Raw genomic sequence first — 20,040 nt, 5'->3', positions numbered from 1 at the left:
ATCTCTTGACAAGTTTTCTCACTTGCCAGTGATCCTCTGTAATCAGGATATTGTTAAGGCTGGACCACTGAAAGGTCTTCTTATTGGTTTCATCCCTTAGTCATATTTATCCTAGAGGCCACCTCTGTTGAGGTGCGATTGCAAATAGATGCTTTAGCAAAACCTAGAACAGCCTCCCTCATAAAAGAGCCTCAAAGTTCACTATGGGACAGTCCCTGACTGTAATGACTTCACATCAGGTCCAGATTTGTCTTAGGGATAAGTCTCTCTCTCTCTCTTTTAGTGATTGGTTAAGTTCCTGGTTTGAAGGAGGACTATGGCCAAATCTCCTTCTCGGGCTTCTCATTTTTATCACCTCATTAACCTTAATATGTTGCTTTGTTCAATGTTTCTCTACTTGGTGCCGAGACTCCATTGCTGCAATGACTTCACCATGACAGACGATCCTTGTTGCATGAGAGGACGCCTCTTCACTGTCAGCGCTGGATTCGGCTGCCTCCGCCTTTTGTAACTCCCCTATACATTCCTCCACTGATCAATATTGACCCCAGTAGGTAGGGACAGCTCTATGCCCCTATTCAGCAGGAAGAAGTTACAGAAGATGAGACCTTCCACCTTCAACCACCTTAAAGATTTAAGAGTCAAAATTGTTCAGGGGGAAATGATGAAGGAGCAGGAGGCTGGCTGAGGATGGAGAAGGGGCTGATGCCTTGCACCCCCTCTTCACCCTTCTCCACCGCGAAAACTAGTTCAACAGATTGCCTTGGCTTACTACTTTGTTGTCATCTATAACGGGCCCTCTCATCATTCTGTTATTAATTCTAACTTTGGGTCCTTGTGTCTTAAACAGGATAGTACAGTTCATTAAAGATCGCCGGTCTGTTGTTCAGACTATGGTACTGACACAGCGATACCAACTCCTCAAACAAACAGAGCCCCGGACTAGCTCAATGCAAGGGCAGGACATGCAAGAACAAGACGAATGGATAGAAGATTCTATCCATGATAAAGAAAAAGGGGGGAATGAAAGACCCCTCCCCTAGAAAGACCCCTCCCTTAGTAGACAGATAGGATAACTAACCGCTTGTTTGCTTTTCTGTGAACCGCTGGCTTTTAGGCGTAAATTAGGTTATTAATTGCTTATTAATTGCTCTTTTGCCCTTCTGTAACTGCTTGGCTTATAGAAATAATAGAAGACGCCATGATGGCACTCCTACCTTCCCCCTTCTTGTTCCCCCTCCCTGCCTCTCTCCTCCCGCGCGTGGGCCCTCAGAACCAATCAGCTTGTTCCCCCTTCCCGCCTCTCTCTTCGTGCGCGCGGGTCCCCAAAGCCAATCAGCAAACTCCACTAAGGCCTTTTTCAAAAGTTCTAACTGTCAACCAATCAGTTGCGCCCCACCCAAAACTTGTTTGTACCTGTCTATAAAAACCCGGCACCACCCCAGCTGGGGGTGCTCAGCTAGCAGGAGCTGCTGACCACCCGCAGGCGCCTGCGTAACAATAAAGAACCTCTTGCTGATTGCATCCAGTGGCAGTGTTGGATTCTTGGGTAAGGGGATCCGCAGGTCTTTCAGATGTTTATGTGTTAATGAATTTGGCCTTCGAAAGTGTCTTTTGATAAAAGCAAACTTAGTAAATTTTTTTTAATATAATTTTTTATTTTTTATAAACATATATTTTTATCCCCAGGGGTACAGGTCTGTGAATCACCAGGTTTACACACTTCACAGCACTCACCAAAACACATACCCTCCCCAATGTCCATAATACCACCCCCTTCTCCCAAACCCCCTCCCCCCAGCAACCCTCAGTTTGTTTTGTGAGATTAAGAGTCACTTCTGGTTTGTCTCCCTCCCAATCCCATCTTCTTTCATTTATTCTTCTCGTACCCACTTACTATGGAAAGAACCTAGATGTCCATCAACAGATGAATGGATCAAGAAGATGTGGTATATATACACAATGGAATGCTATGCAGCCATCAAAAGAAATGAAATCTTACCATTTGCGACAACATGGATGGAACTAGAGCGTATCATGCTTAGCGAAATAAGTCAAGCGGAGAAAGACAACTATCATATGATCTCCCTGATATGAGGAAGTGGTGATGCAAACTTAGTAAATTTTAACCTGAGAAATAGAAATCATTGTATCATCATGGGTCTTGTCTCTTTTAAATAAAAGTAAAATTCTAGTATTTAAAAAAATCCAATTGCAATGCATTGAATTGTGAAAAAGTCAAGAATTTAATAACTATTTATTAAATATATACCTGGAAAATGCATGTAAATTAATTCAGTCTAAAATTGATGCATTGGAATATCACATACCCTTTCTTAGTCATTTTATTGAACATTTTATTTGATTTTCAATTATTGGCTTACTGCAGTGTTTCTTTTGGTGAAGTGAGATATCTAAATTATATTACAGTATTTCCAAAAAGGATCATGTATAACTAATATCAATGGCCATTGATAATCTGTATTCAGCATAAAAAAAAAGACTGATGACATATACAAACACTGGACTCCGTAATATATTTTTTGTTATCCCCAAATGAGACATGAATTTGTGTTGCAGGACAAGTTCATCAATGACACTTACTGTTTTTACACTGCTCTAAGTTCTTTACATATATTAGCACATTACATGTTCAAAACAACACCTATGTGGTAGATACTCTTATAGTCTCATTTTTATAGAATAGAAACTGAGGCAGGAAAAAAAATAGTAACTTGTTAAAGATCACAGGCCATTTATTGCTGGAACTGGGGATCAAATTGAGTAGTCTGGACCCTGAGCCTAGACTCTTCATCTTTATGCTAGCCTACCTGCAAAGAGCATAGGTCCTGCTCAAATTGGCAAACCTCATCTCTTGTCCTAGAATCAGACGGCTTAAGAGCAGTGCTAGTCACATTTCTCATAATATTCCCCCAAAATATTTTATTTTCTCCCAACCTCTATCAACTTTTGCCTTCTCATTGTATTTTTGTTTGTGTGTTTTTTTTTTCAAAGAGGCTTACCCTTCTCTGATTATTTCATTTTGTTTCAGAAAACTAACTCCAAATGACCCAAGAACTCTCTTCACTCTCCCACACAGAAAACAAAAAGTCCTGGATACCTTTTAACTTTTCTCTATTTCAATTATCATTGATCCAGCATAGTAGAAACAAGAAGACAAGTGAGAATTTATGTTATCATTGCAATCATTTGTCACCTTTTGGAAACATCTGAAAAAGCATTTAGAGATGTCATGAAGAGATGTTACTTCTGAAAAGATAAAAATGGTGCCAAATAGCCCAAGGGTAAATTCACAGCTTGATAAAGATAAAGGTAGCATGTTTCAAACACTTTGAGTTATATTTTACCTCATGTGAAAGAGAAGAAATTATGACATACATTTAATTAAATCTGGGAAGGGGGCACATTTTGTGAAGGAATTTAATAATTATTCAAAATAATTTTAAAGTATCCATTTTAAGGGTAGAGAGACTGACTCAAAATTTAAAATTACTTCTGATGACAAAATACATTTTTTTCTATGGAAACCTGCAGTATGTTCAGTTAAATTTAATAAACTTCTTTGTCTATTTGCTTCTTACATAATGACTGGAAATTCTGCCTGCCACCAATTACAACATGTGAATAAGGACAAAAAACTTTGAGAGAATATCAGAAGCAAGATGAAGGTTGAATTTTTAATATCTTTCATTTTTAATTTTGTTTAATAGAGGACTATATAAATGCTGGAGAAGAAACAAACATTGTCAAATTTAATTGGTTTCATATGCACTCATTCTAAGTCTTTTTTTGGTTCAGTATGTGAAGGAAAATAATGGATACTTTAAAATTATTTTGGATAATTAGTAATTTTCCTCATAGAAAAAAAATAGAACTCGCAGGTCAAGCAGAATCTACTCTTTCCTTGAAATTAAGATAACTTGGAGTTGCATCATTATTTGTTGCCCTATATACGTTCAGTTCCAACTCAAGAGGTCAACATTTTAAGAGAGTCACTTAAATTGCAGCGACACCTGTCCTGAGTTCACTGACTATCCTACATGGTAGTTTAATATATAGAATATGGTCCTTCTTTTTAATTACCTCCAAACTTATCCCTTTTTAATGTATTAAATTAAAAAAAAATAAAAGAGCTTTCAATGGCCAAGGTTGGAATAATTTGAGAAATAAAACAAAGTACAAATAAATACACATGAGTCCATAATGATATAGCTGAATGATTGAATAAATGAATGAGGAAAATCGACAAGTCTCCATGCAGAAAAATTCTAATTATTTATGAAGATATTCCATACTCAATATAGTGGGGCACAATTTCCCACTGCCTCCGTGTGGCTCTACATAGTGACTTCCTTCCAAAGAGGATACTGTATAAGAGGGAAGATGAACTTTACAGTGGAGAAATCTGAAAGGCAATACACCACTCACGTAATAAGCATGAGTATGAACAATGGTAAGTCCTGATGGTGCTATGTACCATTGATACAATGAGAATGACCCTTTACCTCTGTAGTATTCACCAAAATTTATAACCTCAATCTAATCATGAGGAAAAATGAGAAAAACCTTAAATGAAAAATATTTTATAAAACATTTGACCAACAAAAACAAAAACAAAAACAAAAACGCAATAGAAAAGTCTGAGAAACTGTTACAGCCAAGAAGTGCATAAGGACTCATGAAAACTAAATGTAATATAATATCCTAACTGGGATCTTGGAACATGATCATCAAGATACTAAGGACAAAAAGGACATTAGGTAAAAAAGAAATAAATATCAATAAAGTATATGCTTCAGTTAACAATAAGGTGTCAATAGATATTGGTTCATTAATTGTTACAAATGTATTATACTAGCAAGGTATTGATAATGGTTTACATGGGAAGTGCCTCACAATTGTAAAATTGTTTTACAACTTTTCTGTAAAGCTGAAAGATTTCTAAAATGAAAAATATTAAAACAAATAACAGTTCTCAAGTACTTCTGATTATAGATGCTGATACCTTGCTTGAAGAAAACGAAAACAATAACATGAAAAATAAATCAGAAACTTCAAAGTAGGTATTACAACTTCGGTTCTCTAAAAATCTCAATAACAGAATTTATTCTTAAGGTATTATATAAATGGAAATTCAAATCAGCGATCTTTGATACAGATAGCAAGAGCAAGAGGGAGGGGCGAGGGTGGCAAAAGAATAATTAAAAATCTTCTAAAAAGCAGGGGCTTCTGAGTGGTTCAGTGGGTTAAGTCTCTGCCTCTGGCTTGGGTCATGATCTCAGGGTCCTGGGCTCAAGTCCCACCTCAGGTTCCCTGCTCAGCAGGGGGCCTGGTCCCCCTCCCTCTCTGCCTGCCTCTCTGCCAATTTGTGATTGCTGTCTGTCAAATAAATCTCTCTCTCTGTGTCAAATAAATAAATAAAATCTTAAAAAAAAAATCTTTTAAAAAACAAAAGGTGCCTAACTGGCAAATCCTATCAAACAACTAAAAAGTAAATAATACCAATTTTTGAAATATTTTTCAAAAAAAAACTTTATCAGTGGGTTTTATCCTACAAATGCAAGATTGGTTAAACATTTGAGAATCAATTAACATAAAATGCCAAATTGATGGGAAAAGGACAAAAACCACATTATCATCCCAACAAATGTATGAAAAATATTTGACCAAATCTAACACTCAAAAAAGGAATAAAAGGGATTTCTCTATATGTTAAAGAAAATCCATAAAAAAATTACAGCTAATATTATACTTGATAATAAAAGACTGAATTTTTTTCCCCAAGATCAGACACAATTAACAAACTCTATCTCAACTTAAAAAAAAAAAAAAAAAAAAAGAATAAAGATACAGCCTACCAACATCAAGAATCAAAGGAGGGCATATTATATACATTCCACAGATATTAAAAGGATAAAATGTGACAAATATGAAAAGTTCTGTGCAAATATCATAACTTAGATAAATTGGTCTATTCCTAAAAGACTGAACTCCCAAAATCACTCAAAGAGAAATCGATAGCACAACTAGTCTAACAAAGGAATTGAATTTTATGAAAAACTTCCCAAAAAAGAAAACTTCATGCCCTATGGCTTTACTGGTAAATTCACCAGCTATTTGAGAGAGAAACAATAGCAATTCTACATGATTTCCAAAATAAAAAACCATTATGTTTAGAATTTCAAGAGCCCTAATATGATACAAAATCTGATTATAACTTCATTTATCCCATGGCATTCTTGAGTACCAACTCAGTACAAACATTTAGCTAAAATGTTTTTATATTCCCTGAAATTATTGTTAGCTCCAGGATTTAATAATCCTTGAGATATTTGGATATTTTGCTTTTCCTAGTCTACAGTTGCCTTGGAAACTAACTGCAGATTGTATTGGAAATGACTACAAAGAACATTCAACAATTACTGAGTGTAGTGTTAGAGCAGGCTTCCTTCAAGGGTACACAGACTTCATTCACAGCTCTGTGCCAGTGACACAGACCTGCGTGAGAGCCCACGACTATATATGGTGGCAGTTAGATTAAATTTATTTTCCAAAGGCATGGATACCTTGTACTTTTCTCAGTTTTATGCCAATTTTGTGGTAGCTCTGTGAATGGGTTGCCTGTTGATTTCTTTCCTGCGAGCTCTATGATTAATTAACCATATCTAGAGTACATAGTATGTAAACTGCTTGCTGAGTTCCATTTAGCAGGCTTACTTCGCTGCTTATTATATTAACCTTATACACATTGAAATTGATCAGATAAATACAGCGAATAGACTCAAGTGTCTCAGTTTCTTTCTGTTTCTGCTGGTATCAGAGACTCTTTATGACACCAAGATTTATCTCCTATATTCCCAATTTGGGGGGAAAAAAACTCTACAAAGATTATTTAAAAGATTCTGGCCTTTCTCTACCAATTTTTCTTAATGGCATAAGGAAAGGGAGTTTTGGGGGGTGTCCAAGAGGGTATAGCTTAGGACAGATGTAACTCAGAATTCTAGTTTCTTAAAGTTCAATCACCACATACTTTATTAATTGATATGTGTTAGCATATATATTGATCACAGAATATTTTTCTCGGTAAGTACAAGGTCTCAGATAATTAGAAGATATTGCATAGTCTTATTTTTTTCTCTATGAAAATTATGTGCTTTTTTTTTTTTTCAACTCCAGGCTATGGGTGGCTATGTCATTGTTTTTTTTATTACATCTTAACACAATAACCACTTCCAAGTATCTTACATTTTTCTATTTTCTGCTGCCTGGCTGCTATGACTATATCGACTATCAACTTCTTACTTACAGTCCTTGTTTTATTAATAAGTGATAGAAACAAGTTATAATAACAATAATAATTAATAACAATACATTAAAATGTTACTATGAAATTCACAAAACTTAGGAAGTTTTAAAGAAAGATTGTGATTGTCATTGTCTTAGGCAAACTGTAATTGGAGTCCTTCTGGATTTCTATAATCAGGAAATGACTCTTTACAAGCATCATCTGGTCCACTTGTCTTTGAAGTTTTCTCTGTCTTCCACTGAGATGTCCATATCACTTATTTATTCCCTCTTGTAATTATGTATCAATATTAATCATGTGAAATTATATATAAGCATTCAGGGTCAAAGTTGAAAGTAGAATCATTGCATTTGGTCATCTGGACTTTCTACACAAGCTCAGATCCATCTCGAAGCACTTACCTTCTTGGCATTTCTGTATTTCAAAACCAGTCATATAGAAATCTTTATATCTGCCACATGCTCTATGCCAGCCTATAGCCCATTTCAGGCCTTTTACCTAGACATAGTCCTCAACCAGTGATGCTCCATTCTCCCCACTGCACGGTAGAATTGCCAGAGAAAGAGTGCCATGCATAGCCACTTTTCTCATATGCTTTCATAAACAAGCTCAGGTTTTTAACAGTGTCTTTCCTAGCGACCCCACGTCCATGATTTAAAATAATAATTTCACCTAAATCTGATCCTCTTAACTTTTTTTTTTTTACCAGTATTTCCAAGTCTAGTAGGCATTTTACTCCTTCCCATATCATGTTTTATTTTATAATTCCCTTTATATAAGCATTCTCTGATTGTAGTAAAACTTTGTACTTGATTATTATATTAAACATTACTGTTAAAGTTAGTGGTGTGATATTATTAATTTAGTAATGTAACAACATATTACATTGTTGTCTTCATATTATGTTACATCTCAGAACTTCAGATGCGGGAAATGGGCACAGGCATATTCTTCATCTACTAGAAACCCAGCGTATCTTTATTTTTTAATATTTTATTAATTTATTTGACAGAGAGAGACACAGAGAGAAGGAGAGAACACAAGCAGGGGAGCAGCAGAGGGAGAGGGAGAAGCAGCCTTCCCACTGAACAGGGAGCCCGATGTGGGACTTGAGCCCAGGACCCTGTGATCATGACCTGAGCTGAAGGTAGACACTTAAGGACTGAGGCACCCAGTGTATCTTAAGAGTATATCTCCTGTGGCTCAATTTTGGAAGACCAAGTTGTATATCCCTTCTGAACACCAGTGTATTTCCATATACTCCAGTGATATTTCTCCAGGGCCAGGGGATTTTAATCAGGAGCAGAATAAGATTTTATACAAATTTTCTTAAAGATATTACTAAATATACTAGAGTTTTGGTTTTTGAAGCACAAATAGCAATAGTATGACACTGTTATTCTCTACCATTATAGCAGCTACAACCTTACCCTGAAATACTGGATATCATGGGGTAGTATTAATTATAGCAATGAAAAACATATCCATATACATATGTGTGTGTGTGTGTGTGTGTGTATGCTATAATTTGCATAGTTCTCATTTCAGGATATGAGATGAGCATTTTCAAAAATATATCTTTTATTTATAGTATTTTAGCAAAACTTTAAATAATCCCTCTGGATATTATAGCTAGAAACCTGAACTGACTATTCAAGACAAGTTTCTAATGCCAAGATTGGCCCAAAAATGTAAGTTTCACCTTTAAAAGAATATAATTTTTAAAGAAATTTAATTATATTATATATTTTTTAAAGATTTTATTTATTTATTTGACAGAGAGAAATCACAAGTAGTTGGAGAGGCAGGCAGAGAGAGAGAGAGGAGGAAGCAGGCTCCCTGCTGAGCAGAGAGCCCCATGCGGGACTCGATCCCAGGACCCTGAGATCATGACCTGAGCCGAAGGCAGCGGCTTAACCCACTGAGCCACCCAGGCGCCCAAGAAATTTAATTATATTTTAGTACACGTGTTACAATTTTAAACATTCTATTCATCCATTATAACATTGAAGACCCAATAAATGCCATCCTTCTTCCTCTCCCAATTTCTATAAGAAATAAAACACTTAACTCTAAAAAATATAGAAACAAAATGGAAGTGGTTTTTTTTTTTTTTAAACCACTCTACTCTATATTGGAGAATTTGGCTTAGGTGTGAAAGCCAAGTGGACTCGCTAACCATTTACTGTCTAGACCTGCAGACAGCCTATTAGAGAATAGATGGAGTGAACAAAATATGTATTTTTTTCCCTAGGTCATTGCCTCTAATGGGCTGAATTTTGTTTTTTCTATTTTCAAAATCTGTACAGATGAGTTTTCCTAAATCCAGAAACATAAATAAGTGCTACCACCATCACGAGGTAACTTAGTTTACCCCTAAGTATGGGAAGAGTAAAAGAATTTGGTCAAACAGCCAAAGATGAGTCTCAAAGAGAGAGTTTCTCCTCTTTGAGGGGGAAAAAACAGTGTGGTAGCTCTGTAATATGTTAACTTGCTATGCTGAACTCTTTTACTTCTCAGAATTTCCTACTGCATTTCTTATAAGGGTGAGACACAAGAAAGAATCATGAGATTATGAGTGTAGAGGGAAGCAAAAGTCATTTTGTAACTCACACACACTGTTGTTAACCTACTGACTCATGCCCTTGACTTAAAGCAGTGACTAAGCCTGCATGTGCACCTCCCCATAGATCCTCCGCCAGCTTTCCCACCACTGAATCAGGAGTGAGTGATGTGCACTGGGTGTTATATACAAGTGATGAATCAGTAAATTCTACTCCTGAAACCAATACTACACTATCTGTTAACTAACTAGAATTTAAATAAAAACTAAAATAAATAAATAGAGAGTGAGAAGTCAGTTCTGTGATGAAGGGTCCTGGTTCCTATAGGACATGGTAGTCATCAAGGTCAGAAACAACAAAATTGACACAAGTTTTACTTCTTTTTTTTGAGGGTCTCCAGTTCATGAATGTGCATCCATCCTGCATTTGATCCACTCTACTCTATATTCATCTTTACTTTCTGATGACCTACACTGTGGATTTGAAGATCTAGCAACAGATGCAGAATCAAGAGTCTTTCAAAGACAGTTTAACAAGCGACTAAAGTTTTTTTTTTTAATTAAAGATTTTATTTATTTATTTATTTATGTGACAGATGGGGATCACAAGTAGGCAGAGAGGCAGATAGAGAGGATGAAGCAGGCTCCCTGCTGATCAGAGAGCTCACTGTGGGGCTTGATCCCAAGACCCTGGGATCCTGACCTTAGCCAAAGGCAGAGGCTTTAACCCACTGAGCCACCCAGGTGCCCCGCGCCTAAAGTTTCTTAAGAGCAATTACCTGTAAGGAATTGTCCTAAGAATTTTTCTTTTTTTATCATTTCTAAATCTCTGCCCGTTCAACTCTTTGGGTTATACCTTAAAGTGATGTTCGACCAGAAATACAGTGATTAACCGTAGGTAGGGTAACAGCAGTCTATCAATCTCCAGTCTTCATGACTATGTTCACAAGTCATGAACACAAGTCATGTTTTCCCTTTGTATATAACCACAGAACTGCTTTTAAGCAGTGGATTATTTTGTAGTCATGGATCAAACAACAAAAGAGCTATATCTACTATAAGGACATGTTGAACCCAAACTTGAAATCTCATCCCCTATTTTATTTCAGGTCTGCAAAGAAATCTATTTTACTTTTCCTAATCATCTGTTTTATCTACAATGAAAAGAACATTATCACAAATACACTCCAATAATCAAATGTTGCAGCCATGTCAAAAATAACATGCAAGTAACAGAGAAGCCACACATTTGCTTTATACACTTCAGTATCAAAGTTCCGGGGAGAAATCAAGGTCACCTTGCAAGTCAAAACCCAAGGACTGAGAAGAATTAAAAGATAAAAATCAAAGTATTTTGATTCTGTGAGTTAAAAATTCTAAAGGAATTGAAATCACAATTCTTAATTTTGATTTTAATTAATTTTGATTAAATTTGGTTTTAATTAAAAATCAAAAACGTTAATTCTGTTCAGTCTTAACCTGAAGACTTTTTGCAATTTCTTCCACATTGCCCACTAGGTACATAAGTATGTGTCTTTCAGGATCTCAAAAGGTGAATTGGTTCAGTGCTGTTTCTCTGATGCAGCTCTTTTTATGTAAGTAGTATAGTATACTAGGAAACACAATAGTAACCCACAACTTCATGCTCACCGATTGCTCTTAAAGTGCAACTTAATACCTAGTCATTTAGAAGATATTCCAGGCTATTTTATTTTCCTATCATACAATATTAAGTATTGCCCGAGATGAACGCAGGGATTTAGTGGTAACTGAAAAGAAGAAAGTAAATGGAGAACTTAGTTCTTTTCTTTTACCTTTTTCTTTTTTTAATAGACTATTTTTTAAAAAGCACTGTTAGGTTCACAACAAAACTGAGCAGAGAGTACAGAGAATTCCATGTAACTCCTATCCCTACTCGATAATGGATGCATTACATTGATGATGTAATGTTAACATGTTAAGATTTGCCTTTGCTGCAGGACACCCTGCAGGCTTTGCTGGTACATCTACAAGGAAAGAAATGGGCAATAAACCCCCCAAAATCCAAGGCCCAGGCACTGCCATAAGATTTTGGATGTCTGGTAGGATAAGACAAATGTCACAAAAGCTGTGATTGATAAGATGCAAGCTTATTCAACCTCTAAGAATGTGAAATAATTATAAGCCTGCCTAGGAATTTCGGACTTTTGGAAGACTTTTAATACCCACTGGTACAGAGTGTCCATCTCTCTTACCACCTGGTAAAGAAGGGGTAGTCTCATGAGCACACTGTGAAGGTGTATACATGAGTTGTGTCTTTCCACAACGTCAGCTTTCTTCAATCACAAAACAAAGTTAAATCTTTTTTTGCTAAATTCGAAAGCAGGTTCGGGATTCCAAACTCAGTGACAATTTACCATGTGATTAAACTTGGCTTCTTACACAGCATACAGAGCAGGACAGAAGACGAGCCACACCACAAACAAGATAACAGAAAGTGCAGGAAGTTAACGAATTAAATGCCAAGTCAGACTATGGACATGAAGTTGAGATAAGGGTTGGGTCTGTTTGGCCCTTACTGCCGCTTATGTTCCAGCAGGGAAGGACCTCGATTCTGTTGGGAGATCAGTCAGGCAAAGCCTTCAGTAGCAATTACCTTTTTTAAGTGGTCAGACATACAGGGTCAGGTCTGAAGATTCTGACTGTTTGCTGCCAAAAATCGTCCCCTTTTTAAAGGGATTTAATCAGTTTTGGGTCTCTGCAGACCTTCTCTGGTTCTGTTCATTATCAGTTCTGGGGTGTCAGCCGATGTCGGTCCTGGTGATATCTCCTACCTGCACTATCTTAACTGTTTGCCTCATTGACACAGGCTCCTGCTTGAACTGAGAGACTCTGTTGTGCTCTATAGGCACATGTGAGATGAAGGATCAGAGCAATGGCCATCTTTGAGAAGGCAAAAATACTAATGAAATAGATTTAAGCTGTGGATTCTCCTAAGCTACCATTTGACTTAGATGTGCTTGGACTCCAGAAAGTATGATTTGGGCACTGTGGCAAAAACAACTAAAGGGGAGAATACTCCTGGGATTTTGGTTCCAGCTCCAAAAGGGGGCAAACACCTGACATAACTCGGTAGAATAACAGCTCCTACCTGTATACACAGCACACCTCTAGATAGAGTCTCTCACACAGCACCCAGTGTAGCAGACAGTGGGCTGAGCTCAAACTGGGCTGGCTGGTGATTACACTTAAGTCCTGGCCATTAAAACAGCCAATTAAATTGTTAATGGGTAAAACCACCTTGGGTGTGTGAACTAAAATACTATTCCATGTTTTAATATATTTGAATGTTCAACTAGTACAGCCTATTGCTCCATATGCCAGACTAGAGGCCCTTTCCCAGACATACAATACTGCAAAGCTATGGAAATCGTGATAAACAACTATTGCCCCAACTCTCTTGGTAAAGCCACACACTATCCTGCTGAGAACACCAAGCCCATACACCCAGAAAAAGAACTATCTACTGGAATTTGCAATGGGACATCCTACTGGGATGGGTGAATTAATTTGCACCTCTGGGTGGGGGGAACTACTCAATCTCCACTGGGATCCCATCATCTTCCTGAAAACTGGATCTATTGAAACATGCTATGCACATTATGGAACATGTGCAGTTGAAGGAGGAACAGATAGGGTCCTGGTGTGGCATATCTCACCCCACACCATCTCCTTACACCTGAGAGTGCACACCCAACTCATATGGTATATACAACTTGGTCAGATTACTAAAGCTATCAATTTCCTTCTCTTCAAGGCTGGGGTTGGGGGGAAACATTCTATTTTGAATTATCACCTGACTTCTATCTTTGTTACTTCCACTGGCTTAGAGGACATTATAACACATGTAAAATCCCTCATTAATTCACCCAGCAAGTCTTAAATGATAGCCAACAAAGTATCTCCTTGTTGAACACTGAAATGTTTCTGATGTGAAAAGCTGTCCTCCAAAATAAAATGGCCTTCAACTTTATTACTGCTTCACAAGGAAACACTTGCACCATTATCCAAACAGAATGTGTTCATACCTGATGAGTCTGCTAATGAATCATCTTTAGGAAGTCATATGGACACAAATGAAGGCCCTGAGTGATCCAACCCCCAGTCTAAGGGATTTAATAAATCAAGGGTTTGGATCCTAGGGCTCATGGTGGGAGAAGTTGTCAGTGATTTGGGGAACTATTGTCTTAATCTGTGTTTTCTCTTGCATGTGCCTGCTTTGCTGCTGGGGCATGTGCCCCAGATGCAGGCAGACAGAGCCTCCACATGCGCTACCACCCTGCTAATGAAACCCCTTGCTGACTGCTCAGGAATCACTACAGAAAAAAGAAACATAATTTTATAAGAGCTGGTCCTGAAGAATGGAGTGTTGGAGAACATCATCAAAAGACTGACCCATGACCTGAACCTAGGCATTCAGAGCCTCTTTATCCCCTTCTCCTTGGAACACGGATTCTGCTTACCTTCCCCACACCTAGAGGCTGCTTCAAGGACGTAGCCTTGAGATAGTGGTATAGTGTAGAGAACACCTGTATGCTGTTTGTGACAAAACCCATGTAAGGCCTCTTGATAAACTTTTAGGAGGCAGTGGACAGGTGTGGGTATCCTTTTGTCTTGCTGCCACCCAAGACAAGCCTTGCATGTACGTTTTCTTTGCTTACTAGAACTGTTACCTACCAGCAGAGTGGCCTGTGCCCTTCTTTGGTCTCACCCTTCCCTCTGAGTACAGGGGCAAGTTTCTGATTATACTAGGGAAACTCCCAGAAGAATTACTACTAATCAACACTACTCTACCTCCTGAATGAAGCAATGTCACAATAGATATCTCCAAGATTAAATGATAAAATAATAAAATATACTGTTTAAAAAAATTCCTTTTTCTTGTATTTGACAAAAAATAAGATTAAAATTCATTGAATGAACAAGTTTAAAACCAAATAAATTCTTTTTTTTTAAAGATTTTATTTATTTATTTGAAAGACAGAGATCACAAGTAGGCAGAGAGACAGGCAGAGGGAGAGGAAGGGAAGCAGGCTCCCTGCTGAGCAGAGAGCCCAATGCGGGGCTTGATCCTAGGCCCAAGGACCATGATCTGAGCCAAAGGCAGAGGCTTTAGCCACCGAGCCACCCAGGCACCCCCCAAATAAATTCTTAACTGAAGAACTCACACATGCCTATACAATTTTTCTTCCTTAACAACCCAGCTATTATTTTTTTTTTTTTTTTTTTTTATTTTTTATTTTTTATAAACATATATTTTTTATATACATATATTTTTATCCCCAGGTCTGTGAATCACCAGGTTTACACACTTCACAGCACTCACCAAATCACATACCCTCCCCAATGTCCATAATCCCACCCCCTTCTCCCCAACCCCCTCCCCCCGGCAACCCTCAGTTTGTTTTGTGAGATTAAGAGTCACTTATGGTTATTATTTTTATTTACCAAACATTACACATGGAAAAAACAGAGCCTTGGTAAGGTTAAATAAGTTATCCAAGGTCACACGGCCAGGAAGTGCTAGAAGCAGTATTTAATTGTGGGCAATCTGCCACCGGGGTGTGACCCTTAAACCAATATGTTATACAACTTCATGAATAAAAATGATTCCTTGAGAAAAGATCAAATAAATTGGGACATTTAGATTCTGGTATAGATTATAACTCATTATCTACAAAAACTCCAAGTTGTGACATATCCTTTGACAGACCTTAACATCAATTCTGAGAAATTACTTGTACCAGACTATGCATCTGCATAGATTAAGGAAAACATACATTTTATTGACATTTTCAAAATGGTGCTGTTTTTAAAACTATTGCAAATTGTTAGGCCAGAAATCAATGATGTATTAAGAGCGTTAATGCAGGCAGTGTTACAAGCTCTTAAAAAGGACCAACACTATTGTTAGTAGATAAATTATGCAAGCTTGGTCATGTACATCTGTTGATTTGCCAGATAGCTAATTAAAATGCATTAAAGCCATTATGCTGTTTAAAGGCACATTTTGTGATTTCATAAAATGTCATTTATCTACTTTAAACCATACTTGTTTTGATCTGCTGCACAAAAATCACTAAAGGCACAGATTTGGCATATAAACGTACCTCCAAAGAAGAAGTATGTGTTTCTCGTTACCTTAGTTTCAATGGAATATAATCTATTTGATGACATTATACTGGACAAAAAATGTCATGCCTAATACATAGATTTTGATTCTTTACTATGAGTAATTTTTTAAATATTTAATTTATTATATTTAATTATATTCAATCTAACAAAAGCTCTCATAATATTATCAGCTAACATTTATTGAATTTTGATATGTAACAGGCAAATTTAATTTCTTACTATATATTAAATAGCTTTATACTCAAATCATTAAATGCTCAAAATAACATTTTAGAATACATATATTATCTTTATTTTGCAGATAATGCAAAACTGATCAAATATCACCCTGCTAGAAAGTGGGAGATTTAGCATGACCAGTCAGATTGTTCCTGAGCCCTCACCCATATATGTTTCCACCTCTCAATTTTTTCCAGTAGAAATCCTCTTTATTTTCTCGGGAAACAACAACAACAAAATAAAATAGATTTTACATTTCCATGGTAAAATTTCTAACATTATTTAAAATTTTTATGATATTTGAAAAGGCAGACATATTTAGTTTGGCTCACAGCTATATTTACTCATGGAGTCAGGGTTGTTTCCACATAACCATGTGAAAGAGGGTAAAAAATCAGTCATTCTTTAACAATATCAAAAAGGCTTGAAGTTAAGACAATATTTATTCAACTTTGAACGCTCTCTCTTTTCCCCTATCTTTACCTACTCTTTCAAAAGAAGACATCTTTTCTAAGTTAAAATACAAGAATGCCATATTCTTCTAAGGAAATATTATCTACATACAGCAAAGCTTCAAAATGAATTAGCACAATCATCTTCACTTTAAAAGAATTGACTTTTCACAATATTATTTTCAGTAGGAATTTTATGTTAATCTAAATTAGTTTTACTTTATTTTATTTTTTATTTTTATTTATATTAATGTACAATATTAATCTAAACTGTAAGGTAATATGGAAACTGCTAAATTGGACTCCTTTAATTCTGCAGGTTTTACTCCAACAAACATAGACAGGATTAAATAGAAGAAAACTATTGTTCTCCTTTTTCCTTTTTAAAGTAAGGTAATGAAAAGGAGTAAGATACACATTTCCAACTTCAGCCAGATGTAACACTTTCTTTAATTCTCAGGAAGTGGAATTTGTATCTACTTGTCGGCATACATATTTGTAATCCTATGTAGAGTTTTGGACACTGTTTTCATTCTTTCTAGACTTACCTAATTTGTCTTACTCTAAACCAAAGTTCTCAAATCTAAAACTCAGAGGAAAAAACCCACATTTGTTCATGTGCATGCCCACACACATACACATGTGTGCACAGATGCACACACAGATACACATTTTTCTTGAGAAGAACTGACGGGAAGAAAAAGGTGGTTGATTTATAATTGCTTATACTCAGTATTTGACACTAGATAAAAATTAACTGTGACAACATTGTTTCCCACATTTTTGGGAATCCTGAAGAACAGTGAGAAAATGAATGACTCTAATAAATAGATTTTTAGCAGGTAGTCTGCCTGTCAAATCTGCCTATAGAGTGACGTAGCTAGAATAATTTATTCATAAGCAGTTGCTGGTGGTTTGACTTCATGAGGAACCACTTGAAAGAACCAAATGGTAAGATTACTAATGAGGTGGTGAATTCTATTCATGTGAATAGAGTCCCATGAATGAACCACTGAGTATGTGCTGTGTTTTATGAGAATCCTCACCCAAGTAGCAGAAGAGATTTTCAATAATCATGTGTACAAAATAGCCCTTTCTATTAATAATTCTTCCCCAGACATCTCTCTGATTGCTCAGTGGCCTCAAGAAAAGTGAAGTTTATGCATGAGCTTGAGCATATGGGCTTCACCTCACCAAAATATATCTTACCAATGTTGATGACCATTTCTGGAGGGACTGGCCAGCCATCTAGTAGCAGGTTGATTATATTAGAGTTGCAGGGTTAATGCTTTGTCCTCACTGGAAAGAATAATTAATCTATGTACTGATTATTTATTCTGCCAGTAATTCTTTGGCCTGCACAATCATATGTAAAATTACTAAATATCATATTCACCATCTTTATATACAAAATAGCATTATTTCTGACAGGTAACACAGTTTCAACCAAAGAAGTGAGAAAGGGAGAAAAAAAAAATCTCTCTCAAAAAAAAAAAAAAAAACCAATAATAAATTAAATAACATTTTTTTCTTTTTACCTGCTTCCTATTATTTTATAAAAGGTGTTGATGACATTAGTTAATTTTCTAATTTAATCTCTAGGTTATAGGTTATCAAAGGGTAGGTTGTGGTTGATCTAGAAGAGGAAGCAAATGGCAAAAGACAAAAGAGTTCTTGGTCCTCCTTTTCAGAGAAGTGATGACCACTTCATTAAACAAAGAATAACTATCATGTTAAGAAGATAAGTAATACAGTTGCTATTATTTTTATTCCCAGATTAAATTTAAGTGAAAAAATACATTTGGATACTGAATTGACAATTTCATGGACTATCTCATTGTTTTGTTATCATCTTGAAATCAACTGTAGCCCTTTGCAATCCCATCTACAAAATAGGAGAAAAATTTGGTAACAATTTTCAGACACTCTTTCCCATAGAATTCTGATGAAATATTGGGATGCAGCAGATGGTGTGAAGACTTTTATTTTTTTCCCCTTTGTCAGTACATGGATTTTTTTTTAATGTATAATACAATTGTAAGATTTACATTAAATTTCAGGATTTTTTAGGTGCTGCAGGTACCAGTGATTATCAAAGGCAGTTTTCAGTGTTCACTGTAGTCTTCTAATTTCCTGAAAGCAACAGTGGTTTTCCATGAACATTTTTCTTCCAAACTTCCAACTTTACTGATTAATTTTACTTATAGTACAGCTATCTATCCATCTGTCTGTCTATCTATCCATCTATCATGTTTATCATCATCATCATCTACATAAAACTATTAGTCATTTTTAGCTTACAACTAAGTGGCATTAATTATATTCACAATATATTTCAGATGGAGTCATTACCACTATATCTATAGTTTTATCACCCCAAACAGAAGCTCCATGACCCCATTTTCTTCTTTTTTGCATCCATTACCTAAAAAGACATGACCACTGACACCATACTCTTGCACCCATACTGGCCTTGGCACCTGAGCTGAACAACTTTATACCTAATGACTGCCCCACTCAGCATCTCCTGGTTGGCTTCTTCTACATCTCTGGGGTCTTGGCTGTAACCACATGGCTGTTATAACTGTTATTGATGTAACTGTTGTAGTCCCCTTAGGACTTAGTAGCTGCTGTCCCTGTGCTGGTTTGCAATATGTGGGTTCGTTAACATGGTGACTGAGGGCTGGTTCAGCTTCTACCACAAACACTCTCTTGGAAACTAAGCTTTCTTTATTTTTCGTTTTTTTTTTTTAAATTAAATTTAACTCATTTGTTTGACATAGATAGTGAGACAGCACAAGCAGAGGGAACAGCAGAGAAAGAAGCTGGGGCCGCGCTAGCAGGCAACCCAAAATGGGGCTCAATCCCAGGATCCTGAGATCATAACTTGAGCCAAATGCAGGCTCTTAACTAAGTCACCCAGGGGCCCCAAGACCAAACTTTCTTCTCCCAACTTTGGAAAGCCTGTGCTACAGGAGACAGCTGATACAGTCTGAGTGACAACTTCACATATGCATGGAGACCATTACAGCTTGCCTATGGAGACCACTTAGGCTATGGGTGATGACTGCCTTTCTCCACTAGCAGTCCCTCTGTTTTGTCTTACAGACAAAAGATCTGTGGATCAGATCTACAGGGATGTGCTCTATTTCCTGACAGAGCACCAGGACGGATTCCAGCATGGGGAGCTGGGCTGCCCACTCTACTTCTGGTTTTACTTTGTCTTCATGAGTGCCCTTGGCTGGAATTTTCACGCTTAATTTTCTAAAACAGCTTGTTCTTGTCTAGAATGTGAAAGACGCTGG

General features: G+C 36.6%; 1 pseudogene; it reads left to right on the top strand.

Moving 5' to 3' along the window:
• The first annotated feature begins 19,170 nt into the window (after positions 1 to 19,170).
• On the top strand, positions 19,171 to 19,995 carry LOC131834654 (3-beta-hydroxysteroid-Delta(8),Delta(7)-isomerase-like; annotated as a pseudogene).
• The last annotated feature ends 45 nt before the right edge of the window (positions 19,996 to 20,040 follow it).

The sequence above is a fragment of the Mustela lutreola genome, chromosome 6, assembly GCF_030435805.1.
Source record: "Mustela lutreola isolate mMusLut2 chromosome 6, mMusLut2.pri, whole genome shotgun sequence".
Taxonomy (NCBI): domain Eukaryota; kingdom Metazoa; phylum Chordata; class Mammalia; order Carnivora; family Mustelidae; genus Mustela; species Mustela lutreola.
Note: the sequence above shows the minus strand (reverse complement) of the source record. Positions and strands in the feature narration are given on the sequence as shown.